Genomic DNA, 22,643 nt, shown 5'->3' with positions numbered 1-22,643 from the left:
TGTGTGTAGGTGTAGCAGAATATCAGGTGGAGCAGGGCACATGTAGTGAATATGGCTCCTAAGATGCCATCTACCAGAACAAAAAATACAAGTCTTGCCTCCTGATGTTCATTAAATCTACTCTGATCGTCCCAGGGAGCGGAAAGTGAGTTCCACAGTTTAGGACCTCTCCGTGTGAGACTGTCTTGACATTAGCCCCCTCTAGTTTAAACCACCCTTCCACAAGGGATGGGACACCCCGGGCAGCAAGTCCTATCGATTTGCTGGATCAGGAAGAAGGCCCTGAGTCAGTTCAAGAGTAGGTTATTTATCCACAAATCCTTTCTTTGTCTTTTGGTCTCTGGAGAATCTGGTTTGAACCAGAATCTGCTCACATCCCCAGGAGGTGGTAGCTCTCTGTAGGTGTTATAACCTGAGTGATTTGCCTTAATCATCCCCTATGGTTCTCACTTCCTGAAGGAGACATGGTCGCCCTCACTCCCATGGAGTGACTATAATCCCTGACTCACAATATTACATGAACCATTCATTCATTAATACAATATGGACGTCTAAAAATATTGCAGAAAGTTGCCTTATCTGTGACAATCTTGTCTTTCATTTTGTACTAAATGTGAAGCTCCTCAAGAGCAGTAAAAAGGAAAGGAGAGAGTGGCTGCAGAAGTCATTAAAAAGAAACTGTAATCCCTGGAGTAATATTGTATAATTGTAGATTTTACTTTGTTATAGCATTCAGAGCCAACAGAGTTAACATTGAGAGGGTATTTCCACCAAAATCCCCTATTTTCAGCTGAGCATAACTTACTAGAAAATGATTCTTTCATGATGAATTTTCCCAGGCTCGCTCTCAGTCCAGAGGTGGGCTCTTAAAAAAAAGGAAGTTTTGAACAAAATTAGGTCAGATTTTTTTTTTTAGCTGAAACAGAGCTCTTTCTTATGCTGTTTCCCCCTTTTATTTTCAGCAGACTATCTATTTCAACACCTGGGTAGCTCAAAAACAGCTGAAAAAATATAAAACTTTGCATTGTAATCCTCAAGGAAGAATGTGCTTTAAGGCAAGTTTGGGGGGAAAAAAGATCTAGGGCAAGATTCTGCTGCATTTATCAGTGTTGAGCAATACTTACTGATTAATGTCAATCAGCTGATTCATGGAGTAAGGTACTACTCAACATGAACAAAGATGGCAGAAATAGATTAATAGATTTTAATGCCAGAATGGACCACCGTGATCATCTAGTTTGACCTCTTGTATAACACAAGCCATAGGACTTCTCTGTATTAATCCCTGTTTGAACTAAAGTATATTCTTTTTGAGGAAAAAAACAAATCTTGATTTAAAATATTCTAGTGATGTAGAAGCCACCACAAACCTTCATAAGTAGTTCTACTGGTCAATTACCCTCACTGTTAAAAAATTGCACTGTAGATCCTTTAATGACCTTTGGGTTTTAATAAGAGATGTACATATAAAGCAAGCAAAATTAGGCTGGTGAGATCCTCAGCTGATGTAAATTGATGTCACTCCATTGATGTCTGTCTACTGTATTGCATAGGCATGAGCACAGTACTTCCGATGGGAAGGTATTTTATACCAGAATATGGAATCCATGTAACAGGGTTTTTTTTAAGTCATTCAAAATGTATGTGGAGTAGATGACATTCCCAAGGACATTCTCCTGAGCCCAACTAGTATGAGCAGGAGGGGTGTCAATGGGCTGACCACTCTCCCATCCAGCAAATTCAACCAGAAATATTTCCTTCATAGGTAACCCTTCACACAGATGAGAGAAAGGAGAGCCCCCTACCAATGGAGACCCACCATTGGATGGTGGAGATGAGAAATGGGCAGATACTCAGCTGGTGTAAATCAGCATAATTTAGTTGAAGTCACCATTAAATTAACACAAGTTGAATATGTGGCCCATTACTCTTCAGGGGCTTATAGCCTTGAAGACAGGAATTTTCTCTTTAGCTAATGATTTTCCCTTGAGCTGAAAAGGTGATGTCCAGCAAACAGCAATGCACCCAGCCTGCAGCTGTAGGGAAAGGAGACCTCATCTTGCCAAGTTTCGAACCTATTCATTATGTGGTGTATGCATAGAACAGAACTTGAAACTTACAAGATAAAATTCCATTTGGCGCTCACAAAACATAAATTCTGGTTTGAGGTCTATATTTTCCAGTAGTTCTGGAAGCAAGAGTTACTTTCAAACAAGAATTTATTGTTTTCGTAGCACAGTCTTCCATTTAATTAGAAATCCACGTAGCTTTTAAAAATGTTCCTTGAAACACAATGGGGAATGCTGAGGGGTTCTTCCAACCCTGGTTACATCTTACCATCAGCCAGTTTTTCAACAAGCATTTTTAAAAGTTTTCTACTTGAAAACTAATCTCCAGACAGACAGTTAGATATACTGTCTAGAGAGAAATCTCTTTGGTCTGTCACCATACTAAGCTTCCACAAAAATCTGACTTGTTTTCTTTTAATAAGAATTGGCAAAATATAAAATTTGAAAAAAATCCTTTCCAAGTTTTTTAAAAGGGAAATATTTATAATAGCTAGGAGTGATACTTATGGGTATAGCATTCTCCTCTTAGTGCAGTGTATTTGCAGCCAGATGTGAAATCAAAATACAGTGGGTCAACAAAAAGGGCATTTCACCTCTAGACTTTCCAAGAAAAAAAGATTGCTTCTGTGTCTCCATTGACCTAAGCACTCTAGGCAGTTAATCTAAGATGAAATGATAAAATGATGAGACATTCAGAAGTTTTATAATTCTGTCTGGTTTCCAGAGAAGTGAGAAGGCATAAACAGAAACAGAAATGGGCTAGTTCATTTATTGCTTGCCACATCAAACTGTTACTCCAACTTAATTTATAGCACTAGGAAGAATTATTAAATATATTTAAAACAAAACAAAACAAAACTATGATTTATGATTCTTTGGGGGGAAAGGTGTGACATTCTTTTAAGGAAAGAAACTATGAAACAATAGAAATAAGTCAACAGAAGCAGTATGTTTTGCAGATAAAGTAGAAGTGATATTTCATTTCTCTATAGCATTTTACAGGGGGAGACTATTGTGTGTTGGAGAGCAGTCTGTGAGTTATGGGAAATAGCCAAAGGCCACTTCTTATCCCAAAGAAAGCTTTGATGTAACTAATGAGAATATGTACACAGGTCTCAGACAGGTCTCACTTGCTCCTTTAGGTAGGCTAGTCTTCAGATAAACTGGAATTCTATTTGACAGCGAAAAGAAGCCTCAACTGAAGGAGGGAATGCTGCCACAAATATAGTGCCAGATTCTATGCATCACAAAATAACTTCTTAATACCCATGGAAACTGAATATATGGACATCCAGATATATATTTTGGCTATTGAAGTATGTTGAACATGCACTGATTGTGGTAGCTACACAGCACTGTAAAAACATACGGTGTAAAGGTGACATTCAGCTGAGTGCTTTACATTTGACATAGGAATGCCAGGATATTAAATGTTTCTAAGCCATTGGAAAACACCCTCTAGTTGCCTTCACAGAATGAGAAAACAAGTTGGAAATCAATGCAGAAAATGTTAAAGTCAGTAACGTCCATCTAGGACAGAAAGAGTCCAGAATATCACAATAATAGAGAGAGAGAATGCTGCAAGATCTCAGAATTGTATCAGTGGTGTACCTTCTGCAGCATGGTATCCATATTTTATTTGTAAAGGAATTAAGTTTTCAAATATAAATATGAAAATGTTTATATAAATATATATTTGGTGCTCATGAACATTTTCTTATTTACATTTGAAACCTGAATTCCTTTACAAATAAAGTATGGACAGCATTCTGCAGATGCTACACCATGGACATACAGCTCTAGGCTCTTGCAGTAATTCTGTAGTATTTCTATGCCTATTCAGTCCATTTCCTACCTGCTGAGACTAAGAAGTGTGACAACAACAGTGATGATGGTCTTTATGACATGAGGAATTGCCTACAGATGGAACTGAACAGGAACATTAGATCGGGATCTAAACCCTTAAACTCTGGATCCAGATTTAGCACAGGATCCAGGCTTTGAAGCTTTGGATTCAATTTGCTGACCCAAACAATACCAAACTCAACATGATGGTCTTGAACATTGCAAGAGTTTTGTTTGGGATCTGAACCTGGACTCAAACTTCTCTCCTTGGGCCTATTTCAATAACTACACAATCTCTGATCCTCAGTGAATTTACCTGGATTTGAACCAGTAGACTAAAGGTGAAAGGCATCACATCTGTGCCTTGATCGATTCAGCCCCCCCTCTAAGTCTACTTTAATACATTTTTACTGCATCCATTCCTCCATTTCTTGGTTTTGTCTTAGAAGAAGAAAAGTCAAGTGTAGAAGATTCAAATAATTTTATTTCATTGTTTTTTTTAATATGTGAAATTCTGATGGGAAACTATTTAAACAAAAATAACTGGGTGCTAACTAGAAACTGAAACTTTCAAACCTATGATCTACATATTATCTGAAAAGAAGAGGTTAACTGACTGAATCAGCTAAAGAAGTTATTGTGAACTGAGGACTCTTTCCTTATAGGATTCAGAGTTCAGACACTTTTGAGAACTTAGCTACTGAAAAAAGTAAGGAGGGAAAACTTTTTCTTCCTATAGGAAATGTGATATTTTTAGTTCAAGGAAAAAAAATATTATAAAAGGCAAATTATCAATCCTGTGTATAAATCTTGTGTATATGTAAAATATGGAAGAGGATTTATTAGACATAATGTTATAAGGAATCTAGTTAAAAAAAAAATTGAGTTTTCCTGCTATCAGGATGATAGGGAATTAGCTGTTTCCATAAGAACAACAAGGAGTCCAGTGGCACCTTAAAGACTAATGGATTTATTTGGGCATAAGCTTTTGTGGGTAAAAACCCCTCACTTCTTCAGATGCACGGAGTGAAAATTACAGCTGCAGGCCTTATATAATGACACATGAAAAGAAGAGAGTTACCTCACAAATGGAGAACCAGTGTTGACAGGGCCAATTCGATCAGGGTGGGTGGAGTCCACTCCCAATAATAGATAAGGAGGTGTCAATAGGAGAGGCAAAGCTGCTTTCATAATGAGCCAGTCCCTATTCAAGCCCAAATTAATGGTGTTAAATTTGCAAATGATTTTTAGTTCTGCTGTTTCTCTTTGAAGTCTGTTTCTGAAGCATTTTGTTCAAGTATAGTCACTTTTAAATCTGTTATAGGATGTCCAGGGAGATTGAAGTGTTCTCCTACTGGCTTTTGTATGTTACCACTCCTGATGTCCAATTTGTGTCCATTTATTTTTTTATGTTGGCCAAACCAGACAATCTCTACATAAAAGAATAAATGTACACAATTTACAAGCTCCTATCCTATGCTGCAGCCATCTTCAGTGTTTCTACCCTCCTGCTATCCTCCAAGTCCCTACTCTGCCCCCTTCAGACTCCTCTCTGTGTGAAACCCTTCCAGACTCCCAAACTGCCCCAAACTCCTCCCATGTCTCCTCTGGCTCCCCCCAGCCACCTTTCTTTTCTTCCCAGGCTGATCTCTCCCCAGATCTCAGTCTCCCCTCTCTGTGAACCCCCTCATCTCGCTCCAGTATCCTCTCCCTTTCTCCAAACTCATCACATTCTTCCCTCCCCCAGAAGGGGCCTCAAATCAGCTAGTTTGAAATTCTGTATATCACAGGCCCTTAAATTACAGTCGCTTCTGTACTGAGTGAGCCCAATGAGTTCTGTTTAGCTCAAGCTATTTTTTCCAGAAAGACATCCAGTCTTGATCTGAAGACATCAAAAGATGGAGAATCTACCACTTCCCTTGGCAGATTGTTCCAATGGTTAATCACCCTCACTGTTAAAAAACGGTGCCTTATTTCCAATTTGAATTTGTGTGGCTTCAGCTTCCAGCCATCAATTTTTGTTATGCCTTTCTCTGCTAGTTTAAAGAGGCCTTTAGTACCCTGTATTTTCTCCCCATGAAGGCACTTATACACTGTAATCAAGTCACCTCTCAATCTCCTTTTTGAAAAGCCAAACAGATTGAGCTCTTTAAATCTTTCACAGTATGGCATTTTCATCAGAGTTCTCCTGTCCCGAAGCTGATCTCTCTCCAGTTCCTCTCCCCTCTCACAAATGCTGCTGCCACCTTCTTTCTCCTTTTCAAACACCACTTATAAGTGCCCCTTCCTCCCCTCCCCCGGTGCCCATATCCCCCTTGCTTGCAGGTGCCACATCTATAGTCTCCACATAGTGCAGGGGGGAAATAACAGTTCCTGATGGCACGAGATTGGAGCTGGAGCTGACTCCCACCTACTGAGCCTATTAGCTTTGCAGTTCACTGGCAACTGGCAGGGCTGTGAGAATGCTGCTTCCCAAAGAAGCCTTAGACTCTCCTCTCTCTCCTTTACAACCAGCCAAAAGGGGGAAAAGGCTGTGTTGTCTCCCGCTGACTGAAAGTTGTGGGGAAGGGAAGATGACCCCTTCATTTTTTTATTTTATGTTTATTTTTGGCAGGAATGGCGAGGGGGGAAATTTCAACCAAAACGCGTCCACTGTTTCCAAGACCAAGATTGGGGAAAATGTTTTGTCCATATTAAAAATTTTAGTGACCTTTTCTTTTCAGCTTTTGAGACTCCATACTTTAGAGCAGGGATTTGGAAGGAGGTCGGTCTTTTGGGAGGTGCCTTTTGCCATCCTTGTTAAAATCAACCAAATTTGGCCAAGTTTTAAGCCTTTGGAAAATCACAGTTTTCACACATTCAGTAGAGATTTGATGTTAGCAGCTAAAATCAGCAAACTTTCTGTCTTCAGTGAGCATGCACCAGTGCCTCCCAGCTCCTAGTGCTGCACAGACTCCACATGATCCATCCCCGGATCCTCCAGCATGCTCCATCCAGCCCAGGATCACAGGGCAAAGCTGGATTTTACCTGTAATGGCTGCTTTGGGCCACAGTGTGGCTGGACACTGGAAATGAGAGCAGAGAGGGAGGAGACTGGGATAAGGAGCCAGGGAGGTGGTGGGAAGGGTGAGTAAGATTGAATAAGGAGCCTAGGGAGGGAGACTAGGCCTGGGAACCAGCCGGGTAGGAGGAGAGAGAGAAATCAGAGGAGAAGCCAAGAGGGAGGAACTGGGACTGGCTGGACAAGGAGACTGGGACTGAATGTAGAGAAGGGGAGAGAGCCCCCTTGTATCCAACCCCCAAAAGTTTGAGGGGCTGGAGATGGGGGTTTAGTTATATTTAATGCCTTTAGCATGTAGCCCTTAGCATGTAGCAAGGAAGATGCTAAACTCAGCTCATGAGCTATTTGCACAATATTTATAAGAGACATTTGGTCACAGTAGGAATCAAAACAATTATATCTTCAGTAAGGCTCTTGTGTTACTGTGATAAAATATTGATGAGAATGGAGGTGGCAAAGATGATATTTCTTTGTAATTGTATCACTTTTGTTGAACAGTTATAAAAGACCAGAATAGGAGAATAGGAAGGAGAGAAGGACCCCTGAGATACAAAAGTTTCTAGAACTAAACAACTGGTGCTACAAGAAGTTTCTCTGTAATATTCAGGGCCAGATTAGTCCTATCCCTTGCATGAGTATGGAAAGGACACAATTTAGACCTTTAAGTAATTTTCTAAAAGTGAATTTTGTAATGGGCTCCAGATCCTGAGATAAATGGTAGTAATAATAAAATGTCAGCAGTGATGTTTCCATTCTGCTTTGATCATAATCTCCACATCTAGGAGCTGATCCTCCAATGTCTTGCATCTTTGTGTCGTCATTCACACCTATGCAGAGAGGGTCTCAAACACTAACCAAATTGGAAGGGGAATATTTTACATCCAGTTGGCACAGGTGAAAATGCAAAGCAGTGGAGAACTAGTATATATGCAGCATCTCTAGCCACACTGTTAACCCCTGAGTTTAGAATGGCTCAAAAAGGAGCCCTATATTCCTCCAGCAGTGATTATAACATAAAGCTACATTGATGCTTAATACTGATCAATCAAGTAAAATAAAATTAAAAGTGTCAGTGTTTATGTAATGTTAATTGTATTAGCAGTTAACGTACAAGGCAACTGCCAAATGACCTGAAAAAGAAAATTGGATGCCAATGTGATTTTGAATGCATCAATCTCTATGTAAGACTGATTGTATTCATTCCAACATTTCCTAAGTCTGATTTAATATTTCCCTACAGGTGGATCTGATTCTCTTCCCACTTATAGGAGTTTTGCACCAGTAGAACTCCATTGACTGCAATGGACTTACTCCCAATTTACATCAGTGCAGCTGAGAGGAGAATCAGGCCCTGTTTGTGTTCTTCATTTCATTGATAGTTTCTCAGTGGTGGTTTAAGAACAAATTTTGTTGTCTTTTCTGGTGGCAGACAGTATTGATTCACTGCATTTGAGGGACAAGCTTATAACGAAGTTGTTCCCACACTATAGATAAATAAATAGTCAAAAAAGAAAAATTTCCCTATTATGCTCCAAACAGGTTGAGCCTGAATGGTAATCATTCTACTCCAGTCATATCTGAGGGCAAGGGAAGAACCTCATGTTGCTGAGGTACTATAAAATAATAAATAATCCACCAAGAGAAACAAGGTAGAATAAGGTGTTTCAAATATGACTCAAAAAGACCTGATAGCACAGTTCATATTAAGTGGTGGCAATCCAATGTGTTTATATAGAACCTGCCACCAAGGTATTTGAGTGACTGAAGAAAATATTGGTATGCCGTAGACATAAGCAAACCAAGATAGATTTATACTTTGTTGTAGAACACCTTGCTAGAAATCTTGTATGTTCCTTTAAAAATATTAGCTAATTGGACATATTACTTTAGCCCATTATCACCTCTATTCATCTGTTTTCCTGCTACAGAAACAATTGCTGACTATGTAAGTATATCCTGTCTCCAGGTTAATTTTATTAGATAATGAACATACCAATTGGTAAGGAGGAGTGGTGTTTGTGTATATCATCATTTTTTCAGTGTAATGTTTGCATGAAGCACAAAATTCTCCAGAAATATTCCTTTAGTCCTGCAAAGTGTTGAGTATCCTCAGCTGCCACTGAAGTCAATGGGAGCTGAAGGTATCACCTATATTAAATGGCAAAAAGACTATATTAATGCAGCATTAAGGTTGTTTGGTAGGATTTTAAGTTGAACAAAATTCAAAATGTCTGAAAACCAGGAAATTAACAATTAAGGATGCCCCTGCAACCTTAACACCAGCTTCTGTCAGCAATGCTCCAATATATTCTGGGGTTGTCTACACTTACAGCACTGTAGCTCTTAGTGAAGACACTACCTACATTGATGGGAGAGCTTCTCCTGTTGGCATAGTACTCCACCTCTCCAAGAGGTAGCAGCTATGTTGACAAGAGAAGTTCTCCAGTTGACATAGTGCTGTCTACACTGGGGGTTAGGTTGGTCACTTAGGGGTGTGGATTTTCCACACTCCTGAGCAATGTAGTTATACTGACATAAGTTGGTAGTGTAGACCAAGCCTCTGTTAACACAAACATGTTTACTCTGGCAGCCCCACAATACAAGCTCTTCACCTCCTTTTGCAACCCATTCACTCTCACCCACAATATTCCTTCTAACATTAGTAAAGGACAAAAAAAGTGCCCATGCCATCTTCCCTCTACCCTCTTCAAGCAGTGCCTCGATGCACCCACACACTCTAACTGGACCTTGGCACTATAAAATTAAGGTGGTTCCAGATCCTGGAGTTCATTTACACACTTGACCAACTACTAAGAAATAATACTACATGCATACAGTTTAAGAACCACTAGTCCTCATTTCCCAGCAACAACACTTTATCTGCATCTCCTCCACCCCAGTTCTCTGGCTTATTTCTACCCAAAATAACACAAATTTTGGTTAGACCAGCTGCTGCTGACTATTCTGCTGCGTTCACAGTAAACCTCTCCATATATATTACAACTTGTAGCAAGCAACAAGATATTAAATCTTTACTACACAGGTGTACAAAGGTTCAAACTAAAAACTTCAGTGGCAAGGTGTTCACCAGGGGAAAATGGTATCAACACATTCCCTTGAACTATCCACGCAAGCACTGAAGTCCTCTCACTGTTGTTTTCTTTACTGGTGCAAGTACATTGTAATCCTTCCAGACTGCACATCTACACAAGCAAAGTGAATATTTTCTTAAATATTAAGTTAGGTCCCGGCACATACACACAGGGGACCACGTGAGGGGCTCAAACACCCCTATAGGGACAAGGATCCCATATAATGTAAGGGAGCAGGGAGAGGTGTTCAGATGCCTCTAGAGGGGCAAAAACAATGAGAAGTCCTCATAGCACCTTAGAGACTAACAAATTTATTTGGGCATAAGCTTTCGTGGGCTAGAACCCACTTCATTGGATGCATGAAGTGAAAAATACAGGAGCAGGTATAAATACATGAAAGGATGGGGGTTGCTTTACCAAGTGTGAGCTCAGTCTAATGAGATAAATCAATTAACAGGAGGATACCAAGGGAGGAAAAATAACTTTTGAAGTGGTAAGAGAGAGCTCCCCCAGATCTGGGCACTCACCCAACAAAGGAGAATGTAGGGCTGACAAGTGCCCCTCCTCCTAATCTCCTCCAGTCCCTCTGCCACTTCATCCCACACCCCCCTTACCAGTGTACCCCTTTAGCCCCATACCTCCCTCATAGGAGCCTCTAACCCTCCCCCTAACTTCCTCCCATTTCTGCAGCCCCAAACCCCTATTCTCAAACTACTCCACCCTCTAATAACCCTTTACTCCCAGGAAGCATTCACATGTCTAATTCCCTTTCCCCACACTAAATTTTTTTGATTGCATTTCCCCTCCCCCATCAAAATAAAATTGCCACCCATGACTCACAAAATGTAGCAACAGCCAGCCAGCTACTCAGTCCAACATTCCTTCCATCTGAAGTGAGGACTTGTGAGTAACTTATCCTTAGTAGTGTTAATGAACTGAAGGGTGGGTTCACCGCCATCAGTCTGAACAAGACCTTTGATCCATTCAGTCCTTAGTACTTCTCAGGTAGTAGACAACTGTTTGGGCAACTGTAATTTGGGAATCCCTTGGTCAAATGACCTCAAATTGGGGTCCCTAATGCTATCCAATGCTCCCAGGAGCATACCAAATTTCAAAGCAATCCAACTAATAATTCAGCTTTTAAAGAACTTACAAGAGTCAGGCTTTAAAGCACATAAAATGGGGAGAATAGAAACCCTCTAGCTCTTTTTCTCAAATGGCCTATAAAAGTACATAAAAAAGTACATTTTCTTAAATATTGTTCTCAGCATGGGTCCCCTAAAGATTTAGTGGGTGACATGTACTATTTTGAGCAAAACTCAATGCTTTTAGAGTATCTTGACAGCACATCAATAGCTTGATCTCTAGCTCTGCAAAAACACCTGGAAAACTTTTGAAAAAAATACCTACCTACCCCCTACCCCCTCGGCCTATATCTTTGCAATTCCTAGCTCAAATAACCCCAAATTGGGGTCACTTACCCTACTCTCCACCTTCCTGAGGCATACTAAGTGTCAAAGGAATCTGACTAAGCATGTCAATTTTAGAGCATTTAGAAAAGTCAGTCTTTAAACAGACATCATGATACAACCTTAACTATTAGTGATGCTGCTATAGAGAGTGCTCTGACCTAGCCGGCCTCGTTTACTTTCTTTACAGTCATGTTTCCTTCTCAAATTTAAGACCAGCTGCTATTTTCAGTTTAGCTTCCTGTGCACTCTGACGATACAGAATTTTGTTTTGTCTGTTATGCTAGTCAGGGGAATTCAATACTGCTGCTCTGGGTACAATTAAGAACAAATGAAAAAAATGGTGTTCCCACAAGTGAAGCTGCCTACTCTGCAAGTGACAGCCCAGTGATAATTTAGGCCTCAAGCCTGCAAACATTTAAGCGAGTTAGTAACATTACACATGTGAGGAGTCCCTTTGAACTAAATGGGATTATTCACTTGTGTAAAGCTACTCATAGGCCTAAATGTTTGCAAGATAGAAGCCTCAGATTGCAAACATGAGCACCAAAGTAATTTCCCTCCTGCTGTTTTGCCAGCCCTACCCTCCCATTCAGAGCAGTTGTACTAGTGGATAGGCCATTTTCTGCTCCTGTTTTCTATTAGCAAAGGTTAAATTGGGAGTATGGGAGTATATGAACACATTTTTTTAATTATAAAAGATAATAGCTGAAAACACTTGTGTAGCAAGAGAAACCATAATGAAAACATCAGCATCCACCAGTGATAGAGGGAGAAATGTGGGTATGAGAAAGGGAGCAATTTTAAACTGCTCCACCTTTTCAAAGACTACAGCATTTAGAAGGGTTTAAAGAGACAGCACCATACAGCTTAACAAACTTGTTTTAGAAAAAAATAATAGGAACAGATTGTTTTTCAAATCAATATAAAAAAGAAGGCTTACAGCTTCCTTACTGTTATGTTTTCAGAAACTTTGAACTCATGGGCCTGCTGAGAGTCTGGTACACTGTCTTTTTTGAATATACATTTCAGTATATCACCCACAAATACCTGCATTTTCTCCATGTACCAATATATCTGTATAAATAAATAAATGACTAACATTACATAGCAACAAATCCTGAATTGTACATGAGTGTCTAGGGTGCTATTGGCTCTGACAAATGATAAAGTTTTTAGGCAATGGCTCTTTTTCCTCTTGTGTGATGGATGCAATATGAAAAATGTGTGCTCTGTTTCTACTTGAAGATTTGTACTGAAAAGCACCTGAAAATAGAGCACCAAATGGCACTCTGCATTTTTGAAGTTGCTTCCAAATACATCCTTGATTTCTGCTTACAAGCTCTAGGACTCTTGTTTTTGTCTGTGAGTGAAATATGCCTCAAATAAGCAATATTATTTTTCACTCACAAACACAAATATACAGATGTTGTGTAAAAGAACAATTCATCTATTTCAGTCAGGTTTCCACACCCTCCATCTCAAATGGCTTTTAACGAATGTGTACATTCCTCAGAAATGGAAATTATCTTTTAGCACTATGGTGTGAAACACTCCTTTCATACAAATGCATTAAGTAATCCACTAACATCATATATGAAGACAGAACATTTAGCTGTTACTATTTGTAGTGAAGGAAACTGCTGCTGGATCAATATTAACTCTGTGGTACCCTAGCTTGAGGCTGTAGCCAAAGGCATTGTTCAGGCAAATGGGATGATTAGCCTAAGGTGACAGTGATAATGTTTAGGAAGAGAATGATGCTGCTAATTAGTGGCATTGAAATTTTACTAAGGAGCAGATATGGTGAAGTGCTCTGTGCTTTCTACTCCTACTGAAGCTACTCAGTACCTTACAGTCTAAAGCCTCTTGCTGATGAATGCTACCTTCGTGATTCTGATCCTGCAGTCTATTGTAAACTGTGAGTTTCTCTGCACTTTTATGTTTTAAGCAGAAAGTTCAGGATGAAGATCTATTCCTATTTACTAGTGACAAAGGAATGGATTTTCTTGCTGTAGTGATTAGGGACTGCAGCCTGAACTGATCCTTTTCTGTCCACCAAACAGACCCCGCCTCCCCCAACTCATTTACTTACCTGATGACCAAGGCCTATATATTCTTTGATATGTAAAGGTTAATATCAGTATCTGGAATCTGTAAATCAAGACTATAACCTGCAAATGCCCTTCTGGTCTGATTAATAGTCTTTCAAATTGTCTTTCTAGCCTGGAAGTTGGTGTGAATAATTAGAATGGTGGTTTGTTTCTTTGCAGAACTGAAACACTTTTAAAATGCAAATCAGCAGTGAACATATAAACTCCTTGATGGGATTTATGACAAAGCCAAAGGTTGATTAAATGTTGACTCTAGGATGGTATTTAATTGGTAAATGTTGGCTTAGGACTGGACAAACACCACCGTCCTTTCAAACAGAATACAGGATTTAGACAATGAACACTGAAACTACTTGATACACAGGGCAACAGGAGGACTAAATCTGGTCAGGGAGAAAGGAAAAAATAAACTTTCCTTGCTGCTAGGATGCTGAAAGTAAAGATCTTTGTCTGTAAGACATATCATCTTCCACATATACCCATTTTCTCTGATTGACTAGTGATATGTAATCTTTTTTGTTTTCTACAATAAGCATAGAAGTGGCTAGTTTGGTAAGGCATGGTCTAGTCTGGAGGAGGTGAAGAAGGTCTGTGCTATAGTGAAAGCACCTGGGAAGAACAGTACTGACTTGATCAAAATTCCTCCTGGGGGCTCTAAGGGAACGCACATTGCAGTGGCAGGTATACTATCCTCTGTCTTATGCACTCCCTTTAGCCCCTAGTCAGCTCAGCTGGCTTGTTCCTGGGGAGAAGGATGCTAAACCCACAGTCCACCTTCCTCATACTGGTCAGTTGGGCCTTTTTCATGTCACAGCTATATACCAACTCACAGTGAAGATCTCATCACTGAAACACATACACAATATTTCTGTGCCATTTGGGTCAAATTCTGGCTTCACTGAAGTCAATAGGAGTTTTGCCACAGCCAGTGAAAGCTACAGGCATGGTGTCTGCAGACAGGGCAGTGCGCAGAGCTGCCTGGCCAGGCATCTGTGTAGGAGCCGGAGAGGGGACATACTGCCACTGCTTCTGGAAGCAGCTTGAGGAAAGCACTGCCTGGAGCCTGCCCCAGCTCTGATTTCCCTCCTGACCTCCGAACCCCTCAGTCTCAGCCAGGAGCACCCTCCTGCACTCCAACCCCACCCCAGAGCCCTCACCCAACCCCCAATTTCATGAGCATTCATGGCCTGCCATACAATTTCCATACCCAGATGTGGCTCTCGGGCTAAAAAGTTTGCCCACCCCTGCTATAGACAGACCCACATTTCTTTTAGCCTTTTTGAAATCACACCTGATTGCAGCTTGACTAGTGACTGAGAGGAAACCTATTCTAACAGCACATTGGAATAGAAAGTGTCATGCATTAGTTCTTTAAGGGTAGAATGTTTTCATTATACTTTAGGAAATCCAGTCATTATGGGCAGTGACATAGCAGCAGGTTGTTATCAGAACTAGAGTAACACTAGAGTACTCTAATACTCTTATGTTATTAGTTTAAGGCTAAGTGGGATTTCAATGGGAACTATGGTAACTCAAAGTCTTTCCATATCAGCTCCTTAGTGAACCAAGGCAATTAAATGTGAAACTGAAATGAGAAAAGTAATTAATATTACCAATGACATTTGTTTAAATGTTACTTTTCAAAAGCACTTTAATTACAATATGCTTTTCATGTTGGTTGAGTTCATTTATATAGGGAATACAATAATTAATTATGATAATTAAGACACCTGAATTCAGCATGACTGGCATTGCTTCCACCCTGAATTGTATCATTGTTTTATCTCTGACAGTTAGGTTTTCAATCAGATATTACCTACTTTTTTCCTAATCATTAAGAAATGCTTTACTAATTAGCGCATGAAATTCATTCTACATCAGACTGAATTGAATCAAGGTCTATTATCTTGAACAGGAAGACACTTCAGAATTCACAGTAATAGGGCATGAATATGTGATACAGTTCATACACATTTCATGAACCTCTGCGTTACCATTATTTTTTTTCAAGATTCTGCCATTAGTTATGCCATTTTCAGGTCACTTAATTCTCTCACACTGTTTAACAGTCTGTTAGATTAGAATGCTCCAAAATTGTGAGTTAACTCCTCCTGTGCTACATTTTTGACAAGATATTTCTATTTGCTTATAGCTGTACCTGAAGTAGTTTTTTCTGAAGCATCCCTTCTTAGAACTGTACTGTGGGATGCGCTGTCCATATGCAAGTCCTTGAATTACTTTTTTTTTTTAAAACTCAATGTTATTGCTCAGGAAAGAAGGCAACATTTGCAGTTGACTATTGTTACTCCACCTTTCCTCACCTTAATTCCTTAAAACAAATACAAAATAATAATGATTGACAGCATTCCCTTTGTCCTGTGAATTTTCCCCATGCTCCCAACTAAAACACCTTGATCTTCATCTGGAGGCACTACCTATAAATAGTTGATGGGACAGGTAGATCAGCCTCCATGCCCATAACTCCAGTGATAGATTGCCTACTAAGACTGACAAGGATGATAATTAGTACTAGTTTAAATAGTGGTTATTGTGATATGGTGTACAAAGAATAAACTGAGTCCACCAACAGAGCGTCCGGGAGGTGATCCTGGAGTCATCACACAGTATTGATACTCATAATTAATACAGCTGGCTAAAATATGAGCACTTTTTCTTGGGAAATATAATGCTACCAGTCTCCGCCATCTCACTGGAAAAAGTTGAACAGAATCTTTCCAACCGGCTCTTGTTAGTCTGAGCCCTATTTAACCATTGATCTAGAGGTTTGTATCCTATTGCCAGTCATCTGCCCCTCTGCATTCTACTGAGACTTTTGTCCTTTCCGTTTTTTCTATTCTTTCCAAGGAATAGTCCAGCAATCTTGCAACAGGTCTGTGTGGGGATTTAGCTTTCCTTGTATGATGTAAAAGGAAAAGTGCTGCCTTTTATACAAAGTTACTGCTCAATTGTAAGATTGTTCAGCAGATGGGGTTGTATGTTATAAGAGACAGAATAGATTAATTCACAAAAAAGATTAGAATTATACTGTACAATATGAAGACTTCTCAAGTAATAAGCCCTATTACACAGTCATGATGTTCATATGCTTGGCACAAATTTCAGACAGAAAATTTTTTATGTGGCTATATTTCAAATATGGAAATTTGTGTCAACCTCAAAAAAAATCTTTCTGTGGATGAAGTATACTTAGACTTCTGTAAAATGTTAAACTTAGTATCACATGAAACTTTGATTAAAAATAACAAAACTTAGAATGATATAAAATTAACAAGGCACAAATTAAATAGATTAAAAGGTGTCTAACTGATAGGTCTCAAAATGTAATTGTAAACAGGAAACCAACAAGCTGGTATGTTTTGAGGGGAATCCCTTTAGGGATTGGTTCTTGGTCCTACACTGTTTAACACTTTTATCAATAACCTGGAAGAAAACATAAAAATCATCACTGCAGATGACACAAATTGGAAGAGTGGTAAATAATGAAGAGGACAGGTCATTAATACAGGGAGATCTGGATCTCTTGGTGCAAACAAACAATATCTGCTTCAATGTGGATGAATGTATACATCTAAAAACAAAGAATGTAGGCTGTACTTACAGGATAGGTGGCTCCTATCCTGGAAAGCGCTGACTCAGAAAAAGATTTGGGGTTCATGGTGGATAGTTGGTGGAACATGAGCTTCCCCAGTATGACGCTGTGGAGCAATGGGCTAATGCAAAGCACAAATGCATAAGCAAGTAAATATCAAGTAGGAGCAGTGAGGTTTTTTTTTTTTTTTTGTATTTGGCACTGGTGCAACAACTACTAGAATTCTTTGTCCGGTTCTGGTGTCCATAATTCAAGAAGGGTGTTGATAAATTGGAGAGAGTACAGAGACCAGCCATAAGAATGATTAAAGGATTATTCTTCTTATCAGATGCAGAGCTTGCCAAGTCAGTTTGTGGCAATCACATCTGTAAAGTGCAGAGCCCTCAGACTGCCCTCTGACCAGATGTGATGGTAGTCATCACTGATATGGGATGATGTCTGTCTGTGGCCACGACTGCATGCGGAATCTTCTTATTGGCTCTGGGTGTGAAGGATGGCTGCACATTGACCCAATTAAAAATTGGTTCAGAAAGTCCCATGAGTGCTGTAGCAAAATCAAAGCCAGGTACATGTATGGTTGGCTCAGGCTGAAAAAACTTGTTTCTGATATCCAGTGCAGACCATTCTTCATGCCACTTTGATGTCTCCTATAAATCCGGACAAAGCAAGTGGGCCCACAATGGGTTTCTCAATGACAAATGCACTCTTGCATGGTTGAAAAGGTGCTTATACGGTGTTTATTAGGCTCAGATTTGCCCTGATTTTCTCAACCATTCTGGCTGTAGCATGTCAAGTATGGATGTGTAGGAGGAGTGATTTTGCTTAACACGGGTGTGGGCCGAATTGTACCAGTTACAGTGCACATGGTGGAGTGTAGTTGCGTGTCAAACAACTTGAGGTGAGACTAATGGAGCCAGACAGGAGTACAGTATTCTGCTGCAGAGTAACAGAGGGCTAAACTGGTTCATTGGAGAAGTGCCAGCCAATTTGCTTAGAAGGTTGTTACATGACCTCATTTTAGCTACAGTTTTCCTCATCTGATTTAAGGTATGTGTGAGATCTATCTAGAATTACTCTGAGGTAGACTGGGTGTGATTCATGTTTCAAGTAATGTTCATTGTGAAAGATATTCAGTTTTTGGACTGGTCTATCATTGAAAAGATGAAACGCTTGAAACTGTCTTAATCAGACTTGGTTGCAGATGCCGCCTACTGCAATATTCTGCCATCTTAATAAAGTCAATGATTAGGGCATCTTCCAGTTCTAGGAATGACATTTACTTAGGCATCAAAGCACAGTCATCTGTGTATATGAACTTGTGGGACTGTATAAGCAGAAGATTGTGTACTGGTTGGATAACATTGGTGCAAACATAGAGTCTTGGGGTAGATTGTTGGTCTGTCCCTTCCACAAGCTAATTGTCTCTCATGTGTACTCAGAAATGTTTGTTGTGGAGGAGAAGGTCGATGATGTTGACTATCCAAGACCTGCAACACAGTTCTGGCTGGCCTGGGTCAGCTGATTTGGATTGCAGGGTTAAAAATTGCTGTGTGGATGTTTGGTCTTGGGGTGGAGCCCAAACTTTGGGACTGTCCCCCCTTGGAGGGGGTTCCAGAGCTCCAATTCCAGTCCAAGCCACAATGTCCACACAGCAATTTTACAGCCCTTTAGCCCAAACCCCAGGAGTCTGAATCAGCTGACCTTGGCCAGCCACAGGTGTTTAATTGCTGTGTAGATGTACCCTAAGAGCCCAGTGTGCCAGACTGGACTTGACAGAAGCATGTGACACAGAAATATGGTTCCCATCTTCTGAAAACTGTTTTCAATGAATGCTGTCAGAACTAGCACTTGATAGCTGGTGCTCTGACCTTTCTGAAAGCCTGTTTAGCCAATGATGAGTATTAACTACACTTTGGGGGAAACACACTGAATAATGAATTGCTCCAGCAGCATGAGTGGCACAGACAACAGAGATATTGGTTGATAGCTTATTATGTGGGCCTTTTCCCCCATTTCAGGAGAGCAATGCCTTTTGACCGCATCTTTGCAAGTCACTCTTTGTTGACCCCTCACACAAAGAACTGCTCCAGCCACTGATGAGCACAAGTTCCAGGATGTTCAAGAACTCTGGTGATATATTGTCATAGCCAGCAGCAATGGCACTCCTAATATCACTCAATATTTTGTCTAACTCTGTGACTTTGAACAGCTCTATGAGTTGTCAAGTGGCATTTCGCAAAGGAATGGACACCAATAGTCATAGACTTGTCATCTGACATGCTTCTCATTTGGGGTGTTTGACACATTCAGAAGATGGAGGGAGGTGAGGCAATGGATCAGCATTCTCATCGCGCACTCCAGGAGTACTTGGTTCATACCAGGGAAACTGATGATCCAATCAGCTGACCACACTTGAAGTTCTTTCTAGGACTGAATTTCTTGCCAGCCAACATTCTGGATGCAATTCTTTCTCTGTCTCTCTCCTCTGCACCCCTTCCCCTACCATGTTAGAGTCTTGAGGCCTGAGAATACTGCTGCTAAATGTTGAAGCAATGTCAACAGCCAAATGCAGCATTATCAGCAATTAAAGGATTTGAAACATGCCTTATAGCAATAGATTTAGCTTCTTGAATCTGTTTAGCTTAACAAAGAGAAGGCTAAGGGGTAACTTGATTATAGTCTATAAGTACCGATATGGGGAACAAATATTTAATCTTCACTCTAACAGATAAAGGTATAACATAATTCAATATTTGGAAGTTGAAGCTAGATTAATTCAGACTGGAAATAAGGTGTGCATTTTTAACAGAGTAATTAACCATTGGAACAACAGTTGTGGTGGATTCTCCATCACTTTTTAAATTTTTAAATCAAGATTGGAGCATTCTTCTAAAGAGAGATGCTCTAGGAATTATTCAGGGCAAGTCCTATGACCTATGTTACACAGGAGATCCATCTAGACGATCACAAAGCTCCCTTCCAGCCTTGGAATCTATGAATCTAATGGTTCTAAAAGATGCAAACCTCATATTTAGGCAAAATAAAACAGGTCGATTTTTAAGCCCTCATAAGTAGAAGGACATGACCTAAGATCTAGATACCAGGCAGATCCACAGCTCCTTTATTTAGCATCTAAGTATAGAAAACGTAAAGGGGACCATGTTCTTGGTCCCCGGGGCCTGAATTCTGAAAGGTATTTAGGCACCTAACATCTAGTGAAATGAATGGCCATTAGGTGCCTAGATACCTGTCTGCAGCTTTGTTTAGGTGTTTATCCTAACAGTAATGGGTTTGGGAGCCTACATTTGGCACACAGGTTTCGATTTACCAAAGAACTTAGGCATCACAACACTAGGACTAACTTCTAGGTGCCTAGAAAATCAAAGGAACAGCAATGCAATCCACAGAGCCAACTTGGGTATTTAGGCTTCCTGTACAATGAATGGTGACTCACAAACAGGAACCTGATACCTAGAGTTAGATGGCTTTGGTGCCTTAGGAGTTTCTTTGGTGAATGAATTGGGCACCTGCCTTGCTCCATGCAAAATAGCCTGAGGAGGAGGAGCCCACTTTACCTTTTTTTTTTTTTTTTTTAGCCAGTGGTTAAAGCACTTGCCTGGGATGTGGGAAGTCCAGGTTCAATTTCCCCCTCAAATCGTCTCCCTCTTAGGAGAGTGCTCAAACAACTGAGCTATAAGACATTCACATGTGGGATTCACCCAATCTAGAACAGCTTCAACATGACGGATTGGATAAATGCTTAGTGTGATTGGAACAGGAGGACTGGACTATGGATCTCCCACCTCCCAGATGGGTGACCTAACCACAAGGCTATAGAGTCATTCTTTCTCTCTGGACCACTGACTCTTAAGTATTTATACACTGTGGAACAACTTCCAATATTTAGTCACCAGTGGAGACAGAGAAAATATGAGAATGATATCAGTGGTTAGAGAGCCTGGTTCAAACCCTTTCTTCCCCTCTAGCAAAGGGGGAATTGAACTGGGTCTCACATTCTAGATGAGTGCTTTAATCATTGTATTTAAAGTTAGAACCCCATCTGGTAAGCGGCCTATGAGCATGCCTAACAGATCAGGCCCCTCATGGTATTAAGCAGGTGAATGCCTAGCTTCTCCAGTTCTTGGATCATCTGGGGTTTAGGCAGGAGATATGTGCCCAGATGCCTAGAGCACTGCACATGCTCAGAGGCAGAAACATAGGTGCCTAGAGAAATTGTACTCTGAAAATTCAGGCATAGAGTGATTTTTAGGCCCCTACAGTGTTCAGCGGAAGTTTTGTGAATTGCAGTGGAGCCTAAAACTAGGATTTAGACTTAGAGGAGTGTTATGATGAACTCAAGGATGAGACATACCTGATGATGGTAAGCGGCTTAAAAGACCAGGAAAATTGCATTGCTCATGGACTGTTTTTAGCAAAACGCACTGAAATACCTTAGGGTCAAATTCTGTGCACAGGTGTGTGTGTGTGTGTGTGTGTGTGTGTATGGGAATTGTTTGACTGTATCTAACTTAAGTACCTTTGTGAATCTGGGTCTATAGGTTTTGCAGATGGAGAGAATTTTTGTATTGAGACTTGACTAAAGCTCATAAGCACTAATGTCGTCATCAAACCAACAGCTTTGATAGATATATCAATATTAATGGCTATTTTACCTGTATTAATAAGCCATAGAAAGTCTGTTACAGAGACTGTCATGAGGAACATCTATCCCAATAGAGTAGCCCTTGTCCTCAAGTCTGGCTAAGCTGCATTTGGCACAGGACCTAAGGGAAAGAAAGTGGGGAGAAGAGGTGGCTGTACACCGCTTGACCAAACACCGTCTCCTATAGGGCACTCTACTCCCCTTTTCTCCACCACTCCATCTGATGGTGCCGGTCTGATGCCAACAGCAAAGCATCAGCAATCTACTTTTCTCTGGGGACCTTAGGGAGGGACAGTGCATCTGGAAAAAAAACCTACAAATTCCTTTAATTCCTGCAGTTGCAACACAGTCCAGCCACAACCTGGTCCTATTTGTATTATTTGGCCAGCTCCAGTAATTACCTTCTGGCAACTGTTCAATGCTTTATGAAATGAGACCATCACAATTCAGTTCTAACAGTGTAGGTTTGATCATAAATGTCTGTCAGTCTCAGAAGTGATGCTGACGACTCGAATAGACCATAGAGTTTCTCACCACTGGAAGTGGTTTGTTGGTCAGAGATAAGGCACAATATGGGTGCTGAAGTTTTAAGAAGTTATAACTTTGGTTTTCTGGGCTGTCTACCTGACACCTTTCATGAACTCTAAATTTGCATTAAGGGAAGAAAAATGAAGAGGAAACAGTGGAAGTGCTGCACAGAATGGCATTATCAATGGCCAC

General features: G+C 40.3%; 2 long non-coding RNA genes across 8 annotated transcripts in view; one reads left to right on the top strand and one right to left on the bottom strand.

The window, feature by feature from the left end:
- Window positions 1–11,677, bottom strand: part of LOC120384642 — a 61,501-nt gene extending 49,824 nt beyond the window's left edge. The window contains exons 1-2 of the long non-coding RNA XR_005589008.1: window positions 11,659–11,677; window positions 806–865 (exon numbers count right to left, since the gene is read on the bottom strand). This is a non-coding gene — a long non-coding RNA (uncharacterized LOC120384642). The remainder of the gene's footprint in view (window positions 1–805; window positions 866–11,658) is intronic.
- A 1,655-nt stretch (window positions 11,678–13,332) lies between these two features.
- Window positions 13,333–22,643, top strand: part of LOC120384234 — a 109,783-nt gene continuing 100,472 nt past the window's right edge. For 4 of the 7 annotated variants that reach the window (XR_005588698.1, XR_005588696.1, XR_005588692.1 and 1 more), the window contains exon 1: window positions 13,333–13,457. This is a non-coding gene — a long non-coding RNA (uncharacterized LOC120384234). The remainder of the gene's footprint in view (window positions 13,458–22,643) is intronic. The other 3 variants (XR_005588697.1, XR_005588695.1, XR_005588694.1) reach the window with 2 other exon arrangements.

The sequence above is a fragment of the Mauremys reevesii genome, linkage group 16, assembly GCF_016161935.1.
Source record: "Mauremys reevesii isolate NIE-2019 linkage group 16, ASM1616193v1, whole genome shotgun sequence".
Lineage (NCBI taxonomy): Eukaryota > Metazoa > Chordata > Testudines > Geoemydidae > Mauremys > Mauremys reevesii.
The sequence above is the reverse complement of the archived record's forward strand: the minus strand, read 5'-3'. Positions and strand labels throughout refer to the sequence as shown.